Here is a 14,299-nt window from a genome sequence, read left to right as displayed (position 1 = left end):
TCACTACAAATCTAAACTGACTAATATCATCGAACTTAGAACTGTCATTATCTTTATTAATTACTAATTTTCATCTCTTTCTCCTTGATTCTTGGCTAGGAGATGCAAGTACATCTTCCCCCTTTTGTGATGTTTTAGCCTATAATTGTATGGTATTAGTTATTTTTACAATTCCCTTTTTCAATGGTTGGGTGGCACAGTAGTAGAAACTTTGGTTGTTGATCTAGTTGCCTTGGGGCTTGGTGGTATTGCAGGTGTTTTTCTCTTACCTTTCTTCTCCTCTGGGCCAACCAAGGCAATAGATTTTCCTTTTTCCTTTTCCCCTTCTTCATATTCATCTTTTCCCTTAGTGAGCATTAGGATAGGCTCCTTCTTTTCTTCTCCAAAATTTCCTTCCAAATTATTAATCATCTTTTGAGTTTTCTTTTCAATCTTAGGACCTATAATGTCTAGTTTAATTCTTTGTTTGGCTTGTTCATAGGTGCAAAAAGGTTTGTCTATCCTATTAACCAATTCCTTCAATAATTCCTTAGTTGCCACTATATCCTAATCATTGTTTATCTCATATCCTATAGGTTTTAGCCAGACAACTCTAGACTCAACACCTTGAATCAAAGTATTATTAGTGTCAACTAAGAAACAAATTTCATTCCTATATTTTTCAACAAGTTAGGATGGAATTTGATGTCTTTGATAAATTCTTATCTTATACTCTTTGAAATATGTATTCTTAACACATCAAAGTTATCAACTAATCTTTCAATGAACTCATTTATTTGATAGATAACTAACATTTTAACATCACAATTAACATTCCCAATGGTGGGCAAATAATTTTATAGGTAAAAGAATATACATACCAGTAATGATCCATATTTGTAAGTATTTCTTTTGGCACTTAGATGGTCTTCATTCTCTCATCCATTTACTTTAGTAACAAATCAATAAGGTCTAGCTTTGTACCTTTCTTCACTATCTTGTGAGCTATGTCAACTACTCCACAGGGTACACTGTTTGACCTGCTAGATTGAAAGGTCTTGTATGCAACAACATAGGTACCGAATCTAATCTCAGGATTAGTGATAGTGGTAATCTTTAATCCTCTATCTTCCCATATTGATTTAGTATTGTCTTTAATTTCTTTCTTTGGTAAAACCCTAATGACCTTTCCCTTCTCAGTAATAGGGTATCTAGTGACCATGTATATGATATCCTTGCTGATCTTTACTAGTTCTTCCAGCCAAATCATCATATTGTGCACACTACTTGATACTATATGTATCCACTCTATTTTGAATACCTTGGGAAAGTGTAAAACGTATGTCAATCCCTTTGTTTCTGAGTATTTGTGCTTGTCTTTTTAGTTGTTCATTCATGCATAGTTTCTTGTATGGCCATTCAACTCATAATCACCTACTTCACCAATCTTGCAATGGTAAAATGCATGAATATCTTATACCAATAAAATCCTAGGTGGAATCATAGATAAAACTCCCATCTCATCAACTTGTGTGCCCACTTTGTGGTACAGTTTGTACTTGATCTCTTTGCAATCTTCATTTTGAATCAACTTTACTTTGCTGACCTTGGTAGTCTTAATTGTAGTAGAGGTTGATGCTATTATGTTATATTAGGGTTTCAATGAAATATTTGTAAAACTAATTCAATTAATACTCTTAATCAATTTACGTGCACACACTAAAAGCTCGGTTGAAATCAATTACTCAATCTTCAATCTTGTAAATACAAGGTGAAGAAATGAACATTTCAATCCCTATTTTATATGAAAAAAGTTTCTTTTAATATTAGGTAGGTTATAATAAATTCTCTATACCACATCCTTAGTTCACACATAGACTCTCCAATCTTCACTCAATTACTACACAATGCTTAGTCAATAAACATTTCCATCACTAGCTCAGTTAACATAGTAAACATACCTACAAATTCACATGCTTGGTTAACCTTGTTCTCTTACTAACTATTCTACTTGGTGTGACTCATCAAATTCACTAACATTCAGCACATCATGATGTGTCCTTACACATCTTACTTTATGTAGATATGGACTTCAATCTATCATATTCTAGGAACTGATGTAAGATTTATCAATTCTAATGTAGTTCCATACCTCATTGCATGATTAAGTTAGAGGTAGTAGATCCACATCCACTAGATGAGGCGTTACCAGCTATGGTATTTGATAACTCACTCTCTTTTATATTGTTCCTCCATGTATTTCCCATGTGACTACAAACTTCACCAACATCAACTTTTCTCTTACCTTTGATATCTTCTTCCTAAGGTGTTGATGCTTGGTATATATTATTTTTACTTAAATGACTAACTTTATGAAAATGATAACATACCATACCAATATTATTCCAACTCCTAGGTCTTCCTCTAAAGTGTAATCTCATACAATTGGATGCAATGTGTCCATATCTTCCACATGAAGTGTAGACAATCCATGTATTATAATCGCAATTGAATGTATTACCTTTCTTGCGTGGTTTCCACTTGGAATCCTTTTGAGATCTACAATTTTGTGACTTGTGTCCAAACTTATTGCAAGTACAACAATATCCATTTAACTCATATTACTTGAGAGACTGATTGAACTTGGATCTATATTCATATGCTTGGTGACCATATTTATTACAACTATAAAAATAACCATCAAATTTAGGAGTAGCATTAGTCTTGCTAGTTTTTCTCCTACAAACATTGGTTGCATGTCCATGTTTTCTATGATGGTAGCATCTAGGTTTCTTTGGCTTAGTATTTTTATGTACATTTCCTTGTTCTTTTTTCTTTGAGGATTCACCTTTCTTGGTTGTAGATGACTTGGTAAAGCCTAATCTAGTAGTATCTCTTGGTCTTCTCTATCCTCTCAATTGTTCATCCAATTTCCTTATACTATCTTCTAATCTCTTCAACCTTTCATTTGTGTCATTTTTAACATTTAGCTCATTTTTAGCTTTTCACTCATAGATCTTAACTCAATTTTTTATTCCATCTTCCTGCCAATCTCACTATTTGCACTGAGTAATTAATTTACTAAATGATAGTAGGTCTAAGTCAACCTCATAATTTGATCATCCTTTTCATCCAACCTTGTAGTAATATACCACTTATCATCTTCAATAATTCTCTTCTCATCCTCAAACAGTCTCTTCTATTCCATGATTTCACACATCCTTGTAGATTGCAATTCTTGCTCTCTTTTAAATGATTTCATCTATTTAGTTAGATTTTGGTTCTTCTCCATTAGATCTAATATTGCATCTTTTGATTCACCAAATAAGTTTCCAATAGATGGTTCTTCAGTCACCTCTTCTTGATATGTTGAATCATTCATTTGATGTGCAATTTCTTTATATTCAATTTTCTCTTTAGTTTCTATTTCATTTCATTTTTCCAGTTCAGGGTCATCCTAAGTTCCAACTTCTAATTCTCAATAGTCTTATCAAGTCTATACCCTTCCATGATTTGGACCTTTTATATGAGGTGACAAAACCCCTTAACAAGAGAACTTTCTCTAATACCAATTGTTGGATTAATTAGGAAATGTAGGATGTTGAGAAGCGGAGGGAATTAGTAATCTCAGACTTCTATCTATTCAAATTTGTTCCAACCTTCTTCTTTCATAGCTTGGTAGCTATGCATAAATTTAACATCAATACTGAAAATGAAATTAACTTTAACTATTTTATCTTGCCATAAACATGAAATCAAAAACCATAATAACAAGACATATAAAACAACAATTTGGTCATGCATAAACCCTTGGTTAGAGGAAAAAATTTTAGTGTGCATGGTATCCACAAATCCATCACTATTGCAGTAAAAGATTGTCTCGTTAGGGCTATAATATTGTGTCACTTTTGGTGACTTACTATGCAAGTATCAATATTAAATATCTACAAGGATTTACCTTTTTCAAGGATTTCACAACACTTATCCAAAGTGTGTACTTGGTCAAGAGATTTATAATAAGATTGTTAAGTCTACCTTGTGAGAGTATTTTATCTACTACAATTATTAGACAATAGCAATAAATTGATCTATATACATGCGACTTACTTTGCCAATCAAATCCCTCTTTCTTCTCAATGGTTGATCACCTTCTATGATAGATATATATGATTTAGTCCTCTACTTCCCAACAATAGATTTTTGTTGTCATCCATCTAGCATATCCCCTTCTCAATATTTCTTCAATAGCAGCTTCAACAAAAACTATAAATTATTTCTTGTAGCTCCTTATATAGTAGTCTTTTTCCTTTTCAACCCTTAACCTAATTAGGGTTTAAGAATCATCTAGAATATATCATAGATCAAAATCAATGATCTAGAATCATCTTAATCTCTTCATGTGTCTTCCTTTTCCTTTTTGTATTTTCATTGCCATCTTTTCTGCCTTGGACTCATAAGTAATCAAATTACATTTCCTAATAAATATTACCAAATCCTTTCCTCAAATTGTACAAATGTAGTTTCCCACTTAGTGTGGTTGTTACACATAAGATTTTGTTTTATTTCAAACTTTTGTATGTCCTATGTGCAACTTGGTCAATATTATGTCCATGCTCAGTAGTTATGTTGTCACTTGATGTCCTTCCTACTTGGTGAAGCTTGAATTTCTTAATAAGGTCTATTCTTAGAGAGTATAGGATTGCTCGATGTATACCAAGATTGGGTATAACTTACTCATATTTATACTTTTGTCTTCTCTTTTCATAGGTAATATAGTATGGCTTGGTGACAGTATCCATTGACCAATCCTTTGTTCTTCTTCTCTATATTTTTGGCACTAATGACAACATTAATATATAATGAGAGTAACAAACTAATCTTATGACACGATGCCCATAAGACTCACCTAAATTTAAAGAAGAAACTATTAACTAATGACAAGAGTATGTGTAAGGAAGAAACACCTAATGGATATAAGATTATTGGAAACCAAATATCTTTAGAAGGGTATATAATCAAGAAAAACAAAGATTAAGAACATACAATCAGAATCCCAATATCAAGTCTTACAAAGAATGATCATAGAGTCAGATTAAGGATACATGTGCTGATATGTCCAAGAACAAAATAATATTCAAGAGGTAGATTTAGATAAAAATAGGAAAAAAAAACCCAAAAATTGCACGAATAAAATGAATATGGTTGTTTTTGTAGGGGAAAAAATAGATGGAAGAGAGACTAATAATTGCACACACACAATAGTAATAGAAAGCTAGATAGAAACTACAACTAATGAGAAAAGGAAAAGAGAAAAATATAATAGGAAATTTTATAGTTTCTAGAAAACTTCAATAAGAAGAAGACACCCATTTAAGGATGACACAATACTAAATGAACCTCAAGAGGTGGAAGGAATTAAGGAGATAAATCTCAATCACATTCTAGTAGAAGTAGAGACTCTCATAAGGAATTATGGGACAATTAGTTAGGATGAAGTATCCAACATTTGGGATAAAGATAGAGTGGAGGAGAATGTTGTAGAAACCCAATTTTGGGAGGATTTTGGAGTCCAAGAAACACCAAAGAGTATTCAAGGCTATAAAAATGGAAAAGGGTATGAGGACCAAATTAAGCATTTGGATTTCATAGACAAAGATGGGGTTGATAAAATTCTAGATTCTAAAATAAGTGACAGAATAATGCAAGAGTTAAGAGATGATAAGGAAGAAAAAGAATATGCATGCAATCAATGTACATAATGCAACTAGCAGTCTAGATAATTTAGGCACTACAAAAACCAAGGAAGGCATAGATCATCCAAAATCTGGTAAAAAAAGTAAAAAGTAGGGGAGGCAATTCTTATCTAAAATCATAATAGTTATAGGTATAGTCAGTAATCAAAAGAATATTAATGATTTATTTCATGTAGGCAAGGGGAAGTCATGTTAGAAATAAAAATGGGAAATGTATATTTTTGAGAAGGGGGGGGGGGGGGGGAGTGAATCAGAAGTACTAATCTCTAACCAATAAAACTTTTAACTTTAAAACAATGCATGCATTAACATATTGGAATAATCATATGTAAAGTAAGTGCATTCACATAAACACTTGACACTAGATATGATTACCTAGAAACCCTCCAATGAGAAGGTAAGACTAGGGTGGGGGTGACACCCACAACTCTTCGCTACTGTAGCAATAAAGTTCACCTGTTAAGGTTACATAATTTGACCATTCTCATGATCAGCTGTATCAAAGGCCTACCCTATTAAAGGCTTACAAAGGATTGTTAGATCCCTGTTAAAAGTGTTGGTGTAAATAAGTATTTACTATTTACACTTTACTTAAGTTTACTTAGGTTAATGCATTATTTTATTATTTATTTAGGTGAGACACTTAGGAGTTTGTGTACTCTCATGAGTTTTCATGTTGACAACACAGAAGTATGCAACTTTAATTTAGCACATGGTGTCTACAACGCTAGAGTTTGCATCATTCACTGAGTTGCCATGTAGACAACATAGTTATTCACACTCCCTTTTTAGCACATGTTGTCTACAACATAAATTTGTGTGCTACACCATTGTAGGCTTATCCTCTCATCATCACACTTACTTATGTGCTTAATGGAGGATAACCCATATATGGTCGACATGTGCTTGGTTGTATGACTTATCATGTTGTTGACTTCTATGCATTCTAGAAGCTTTCTAGAGGCCTTTATATATCGGCACTCCTAGTGTACTTTTAGATGGCATATTGAATGAATATATCATCATTTTGATCATACTCTCTCTTTGGTCTATTGTTGTGCTTGTGTTTGAGTTCCTTGGTCTTGGGTGAATTCTGCCCTAAGGAAAATTCTTACATGGTATCAAAGGTCGAGGAGATTCTCTACACAACCATTCGAGACCATTCATGCTTCAACAACTCGACCTAAATCTAGAGTATCTATAGAAATTGGGAGCATTTAGAGCCAGATTTGACCTTGCCATTGCATCTGAAATGTCAATTCAGTGAAGATTGACTATACATTTTCCTATGCTAGGCTAAAGTTGATTGTGAGGCAAATTTTTTTTGCAAATTAACACCCGAAGGCACCAGTTTGCAAACTAGGTATGATCTAATTTGATCTACAAATTTATTTTCAGGTCTGAATTAATTTTCTCTCTACAATTTATCTTTCGATTTGGGTATTTTCATTATTTTTGCCTAGGTAGAGAAATTTTTTTGTAGAACTGGGTTGTCACACCCCAACTTTGTAATTTTGAAGGAATATTTTGTTATATAGGGGAATATTCCATTTGGCACAATCTAAATCCAGTAGGAATATACCATATTTTAGGTGCAACTAAACCTAAACCCAATGGATAGCAATAGGACCGACCCAACCTCGCACACCAGCAAATTTTTCTTATTACATCTGTAGCTTGTGTTTAAAAACACAATGGTGTTTGGTGTTCCCATGAATGTGGGATAATAACCAAATCTCTAGCATCATTAAAATAACTCTAGTGATAGAACCACCATTATCTGGCAACTTGTGCGCAACTTTCTAGTATGAAGTACAAGGACCTCACACTCTACCACGCAAGAAACTTAGAGCCTGACATTCCATGTTTGTCAACATGACATGCAACCTAGGAATCCAAATACCCTCCCACCACACAACTTTTTTTGACCTGCCCCAACTTGCACATGTGGCAATACACTTTGCAGACACATCAGTAGTCACAGACTCATTTGCAGGACACATAGGTAGACAGTTGTTCATTGACCTGTCACACACATTAGCATCCTCATTGGTGACATGTGGCATTGCCACCTCTACCATCCTATTGCCACATCACACAGTGACTTTGCAAACACATCAAAAACACATGGAAGACATGTCATCTTCTGTACATCTGACTGTATAGCCTAGTCAACAAATTTGCACACCATACTTTGCCACATCATCTATTTGTATAGGTCGTACGCTGTTGATGTCATCATAATGTCATGTTGATGTCATCACAAGCTTGAAGGTCACTAACATCATCCAATCTATGAGCCTAAATTTAACAACCATCTAACCATCATTCTAGGCCAAATTTGAACTACTACGACGGTCATATGACTATCAAATTTAACCTCATCTTTTGCTGATGCAACCCCTCTCTAGATTGATTTTTGATTTTGCAGTCTAACTTTGAGAGGCCATATCTCAGTCATCTAGACTCCAAATTAGGTGCATTTTTTTTGAAATTGGGCAAAATTTCCTAAAAGTTTTAGTGTGTAGCTTTTCTCTAGTTTTCGTGCATGGATTTGTTAGAAATTGCATCTTTTGGTGACTATACCTATTCAATCCTACATTTTGCAACTTCAAATGCTCTAGATGGGCAGATCTAGTCACCTTTTCAGGTTCTTTTTTTTTGAAATTGTGTTATTTTTTGTCTAATTTTGAGATCTATAATCAGATTGTAGGGTTGTGTGGACAAAAGTGTCACTTTCATAAATAGGGCCTTTCTTTGCTATGTATTACTTCAAGTTGTTTTACATTGTAAAATTCCAAATTTCTAATCTTTCGAGAGGTTGTAACAAGCAAAATAAAAAGTCCACGATAGCTAAAATTGGCAAGTGGCCATTGTAATTACACTACTTATAAAGTGCCAAAAGCATCTATTTTGGGGGGTTTCTTGATTTAGTGAAAAGAAGGGGTCTTCTTAGTGTTGTGTTCTCTCTTTTCTACACTTTTCTTTCATTTTCTACATTATGGAAAATTTTAAGTTTCCAAAATTAATTCCACATAACTATGCTACATAGTCCATCAAAATGTGATATCACTTGATGGATAATGGAGTTTCTCAATATGTAGATGGTACCCTTCCTAAACTAGTAGGTGATAAGGTATCAACAAGTGATATTTTAGCTTGGGTGGCAATGGATAGAAAAGCCCTAGGCAATATATGTTTGGGGGTTGATGACAAGATCATGTATCAAATTAAGAAGTCTTCTACATCCAAGGAAGCTTGGGATACCCTCAAAAACCTATATGGTAAAGTGTTTGAAGAGGATGTTTTCAAAATTGAAGATGAGCTTGTCTCCTTAGATCCTAAGTCAATTGATTCTATACAAGATTTCATCATTAAGGTGAATGAACTAAGGACAAAGCTTACTTATTGTGGATATCCTATTAAAGATCATAGATTGATCTATCTTATTCATAATAAGCTACCATCAAAGTATTTCACATTTGTTTCTTCTTATAACACCTCAAAGACTACATTAGGGTCTACCTATAAGAAAGTCTCTTTTGATGAATATGCTGATCTATTGGATACAGAAGAAAAGAAGTTGATATCAATGAGGATTCTCAATTCACCTAAGTCTAAAGCATTGGTGGGGTGGCCAATAATGAGTGCTCTCAAAATTCAGTAGGACAGTCTTCAAATAAAGGAAATGGTAAGAATAAGAAGTGGAAGAACAAATTAGAGGATGTAGAAAAGACAACACCACAATCCAATCAATAAGGAAAGTCTTCCTCAAATTCCAACAAGAAGGGGGACAACAATAATGAGAAGAAAAAGTGTGCTTATTGCAAGAAAATGGGTCATGAAGAACATGAGTGTTATCATAAAAAGATTGATGAGTTGACCAACATCATGAAGAAACATAATGTTCCATTCCTTAATGCTTACAAGGATAAAGGGTCTTCTTTAGATTCAAAAGGCAAAGAGCAAGCACTCATGGAAAATTCAAATTCTTCAAAGGAATGGATTCTTGACTCAAGTGCCTCCTATTACATGGGTTCTTCAAAGGAGGATTTTTCTTCACTGAAGCAGTCAAAGGTACCACACATCTTCATGGGAGATGATACCAAAATGGAAGTTGAAGGGAAAGGAAATGTGGAGATGGAAAATAGAGAGTTTCAAAATGTTCTCTATATTCCAAACCTATGTTCTAATCTCCTATCAATCTACCAAATCACTCACCTTGGAGATGGACATAGAGTTGAGTTCCTTCTAGACTCAGTGTAAGTGCACAATCTTAAAGATGACGCATTGGTTGTAGTGGGGAAAGTGAATCATGAAAAAAGGTTGTATTCTTTCTCTCACTTTGTGCCCAAGTCTCCTCCACAAGCCTTGTTATCTCAATCAAATTCAAACATCAAATTATGGCATGAGCGGTATGGACATCTTTCCTTCTACTACCTTCAGCAAGTTTGCACAAACAGAATGGTCTAAGGTCTACCAACAATCAAATTTTCCATAGGTGAATGTTCAATAGGTATAGTGGATATGCATCTAGAGGAGAAGTTAGTTAAAGGGAAGTCTTAAAGAGTGCCAGTTGTTCTTCAGATGGTTCACATGGGACTAGCTAGTCCTTTTGCAGTGACAATAGTTAGCCAGGATTGCTACATACTTTCCTTCATTGATGAATTTTCAAGATACACTTGGGTCTACTTTCTTCATCATAAGAATGAAGTTTTGGGCAAGTTTCTAGCCTTCAAGACTCACATTGAACAAAAATTAAGGAAAACCATCAAATTTCTCTGAATGGATAATGAAATAAGATATGTGAACAAAAGCCTTATAGACTTTTGCAGACTTGAAGGAATTGATCTTCCGAATCTACTAGCATTCATTCAAGATAAGAAAGATGTCATGAAATTGAGGATCCACACTCTTAAGTCTATGGTGAGTTGCATGATATAGGCCATGTCTCTAGATCCATCACTTGAAGTCAAAGCAATTAGTAGTGCCACTCATATTCTTAACAGGTCTCCTCATCCAGCCTTAGATGGAAAGACTCCTTTTGAGGCATGGTGTGGTAGAAAACCTATTGTGACACACTTTAGAGTCTTTGGTTGTCTTGCATCAGCAAAGATATCTTCCATGGGTTGCAAGGCACAATCACCTTGGCCTTGTACTTTCATTGGTTATCAAGAAAATGTGAAGGCATATAGACTATTGGATCTTGAGATCCATCAAATTTTTATGGATAATGATGTAAAATTTGAGGAAAGTTCACCAAGCTTGTCCTCTAATCCTCTCCACACATAATATCATGTGGAAACTGATAGTGACACCAATGATAGTGCTTCAATAGATTTAGACATGTGGGGTTCTAACGATAGTTGTAGCGAGAGGTCACTACATCAGTGCAGTCCACATGCATATATCGCCATAGTGATAGGTCTAGCACACCAATGTACATCCAATCCTCTAGGTCCAACATCAATGAGAGATTTGGGGGAAATTATTGATGATCTTCCTTTTCTTCTTAATGCAAAAACACCTTCTTTAGTTGTCACAAGGGCTCCATCCAACTCTCTTGTTCATTCTCTACATGATCGATTATCATAGGTTGAAGTGATTATGGATACTTATGATCAGCAGTTATAGAGGGGTTCTTCATTAGTTAAGGAGACAAACAGTTCTTTGAGACAGGTTCTTCAACTAGTTGAGTAGGTCTCAAAGACATTACTTATCTATAGGATTCTTTCCATGCACAGCAAAAGTGTCTCATTTGTACCCTTGGCCTTATTTCTGCCTAAGGGGAGGAATACCATTATGTAGTCTTGGATTAGCTTCTTCATCAGAGCAGTCATTGGAAGACATTCTTCTTTATGGGGGGGGGGGGCTATCCTATCTCTCTTCCTCTTCTCATTTTTCTCTTATTTATATATTGGATGTATGTCATAATGGGGGGGGGGGGTCTTGATTACTCCATCCATCCATACATCATTTCATCTCTCTTTTTGAGGGACAATTTTTCCCATGAGGTTTTCCCTCTTTCTCCACTTTATGAGAGATTACATTTCATTATATACATGGGTACCTAACATGGCCTAATAGCTGAGATCCATCATGCTTTTTATCCTAGATTTTGTAAGCTTAAGGGCATTCCCCTAAGTTTCACTTAAGGGGGGGTGTTGGTGTAAATAAGTATTTACTATTTACACTTTACTTAAGTTTACTTAGGTTAATACATTATTTATTATATTGCATTATTTTATTATTTATTAAGGTGAGACACTTAGGAGTTTGTGTACTCTCATGAGTTGTCATGTTGACAACATAGAAGTATGTAACTCTAATTCAACACAAGGTAATACAACACTAGAGTTTGCATCATTCACTAAGTTGCCATGTAGCAACACATTTATTCACACTCCCTTTTTAGCACATGTTGTCTACAACATAAATTTTCATGCTACACCATTGTAGGCTTATCCTCTCATCATCGCTCTTACTTTTGTGTTTAATGGTGGATAACCTATATCTAGTGGACATATGCTTGGTTGTATGCCTTATCATGTTGCTGACTTCTATGCATTCTAGAAGCTCTCCAGAGGCCTTTATATATAGGCACTCCTAGTGTACTTTCATATGGCACATTGAATGAATATATTGTCATTATGATCATACTCTCTCTTTGGTCTACTATTGTGCTTTTGTTTGAGTTCCTTGGTCTTGGATGAATTCCAAAAAATGTGTTTGGCTAAAGGACTTTAGAACACTCACTTGGAATGTATCCCTTTTAAATCATTTTATAATGATTGTTAAGTCAACCTTATTCTAAAGGATTTCACCCTGCTGATACAGTTGCTAGAAAGTAATAGTAGAATGTTTGATCTGATTACTTACAACCTTGCCTTGCTGATTTTATATCACAATTTTATCCATCTTGATCCTCTTGATCTGTTATAGCAATGCTGTATAGTTTCTTTACTATTTTGTAAATTGATTTTGTAATTCTTTCACACTTCTAAGTCACCTTGAAACTAATTTTGATCAATTCACCTCTTTCATTTCCTTCAATTCTTTGCTAGCATTACCTCCTTGTATACACATTCACTCTTACTCACACTAAATTATGGGGCTTTGTCTCCCTTTAAAAAGACTTTGGTGGCTTAGGGTTAGTTATGAATCTACAATTGAGATTCATTCATTTTTCTCGCTCAATTCCTTCCATTTTTCTAATTGGTTGCATGTTAATCACATAGGGAATCCAAATAGATTTGATCTTATCTTCAAAGCTTTGAGATCTATCCATAAGTCAGCTCAAAAATGGTTTACATAGTTGTTTGTTCCATAAAAAACAACTAGGTCCATACTGTGTTACTTGGCACTTACTATAATTTTGTCTTGCTCGACAATTGAACTTGGTTGGCATCAACTGTTCACTTGGCACTTGAACTGCTCAGCATATGAGTGACTCAACACTCATTGCAACTCAACATCTATATATATATATTATACTCAACATATGTTACTATCTCGGTATGAACTTAGTAAATATCTTAAGTGTGTTGACACTTAATTGTCAAAAATAATCTAAGATCAACAATCTACCCCTTTGACATGAGTGGCAAAAACACTTAACTATACATTAAAAATCTAATTTCCTCGAGTATAATATACATATAGTTCAACATATATATACAAGATTTCAAAAAAACTTTAAAACTTTTGTAATAGATAACTCCCCTTGAGTTAATTTGTCTTTTCTATATCCAAAGTCTCTCTAAGTAGATTTGCCTCTTGTTGATACTCTTTGTCTTCAATCATTCTGACACTCTTTATCTGATATGCTTTGTTTCTGCTTCTCTATTGTTTACTCCCTATTTGTTTTCTCTTCTCTTTATTTACTTTATCTCCCCTTTCACATGTCTCCCCCTTGCATATTTGTCTCACCCTAGCTTTTATCTCCATCTTATGTTTACCTCCCCCTTTTTAACACTTATGGCAAAGGGTCTATACACTGAGTGTGTATTTAGCCAAAAAGTTCTTATATACTTCCATTACAATCTTTAGAGTAGAATCCTAGTTGACTATTGCAACATCTAAGGATTTGATTTGGATGGTTATCTCTGTTGTAAGGTGAACTAATTTTTTCAAAGTTGAAAGATTAGGATCTTTCTTTAGGATTGTTTCAGCATAGGCTAGTTCCTTCTGTGTGTGGAGCAATATATGGAAATGCTTCTCACTCTGAGTTGGGCTTTGTGGTAATTGCAATCCAAATATTTTCAAATTTCTTTCTAGACTTAGAATCCTCTAGCTTATTTCTTGTGTGAAGAGTGTGTGGTCACACAATTTTGTTTATAGTGAGAATATATTCTCAAGTACTTTCTTCACTTTTTCAATTTTTGTAGCCAGTTCCACTTGTGATAGTGCTATTTCACTTGATATCTTCTCATTAAATTTACCTTGGAATTTCTTTTCAGACCCTTCCATGAATTTTGCATTAGTATTCTAGTCCTCATTTGTCACCTGCTCAATAATTTCTAACAATTGTTCTAATATAGGCTCGATTTCATCAAGTGTTTGCAAGA

Source organism: Cupressus sempervirens, chromosome 11, assembly GCF_028749045.1.
Source record: "Cupressus sempervirens isolate cs-2001-9-10 chromosome 11, ASM2874904v1, whole genome shotgun sequence".
NCBI classification, from domain to species: Eukaryota; Viridiplantae; Streptophyta; class Pinopsida; order Cupressales; family Cupressaceae; genus Cupressus; species Cupressus sempervirens.
Note: the sequence above shows the minus strand (reverse complement) of the source record.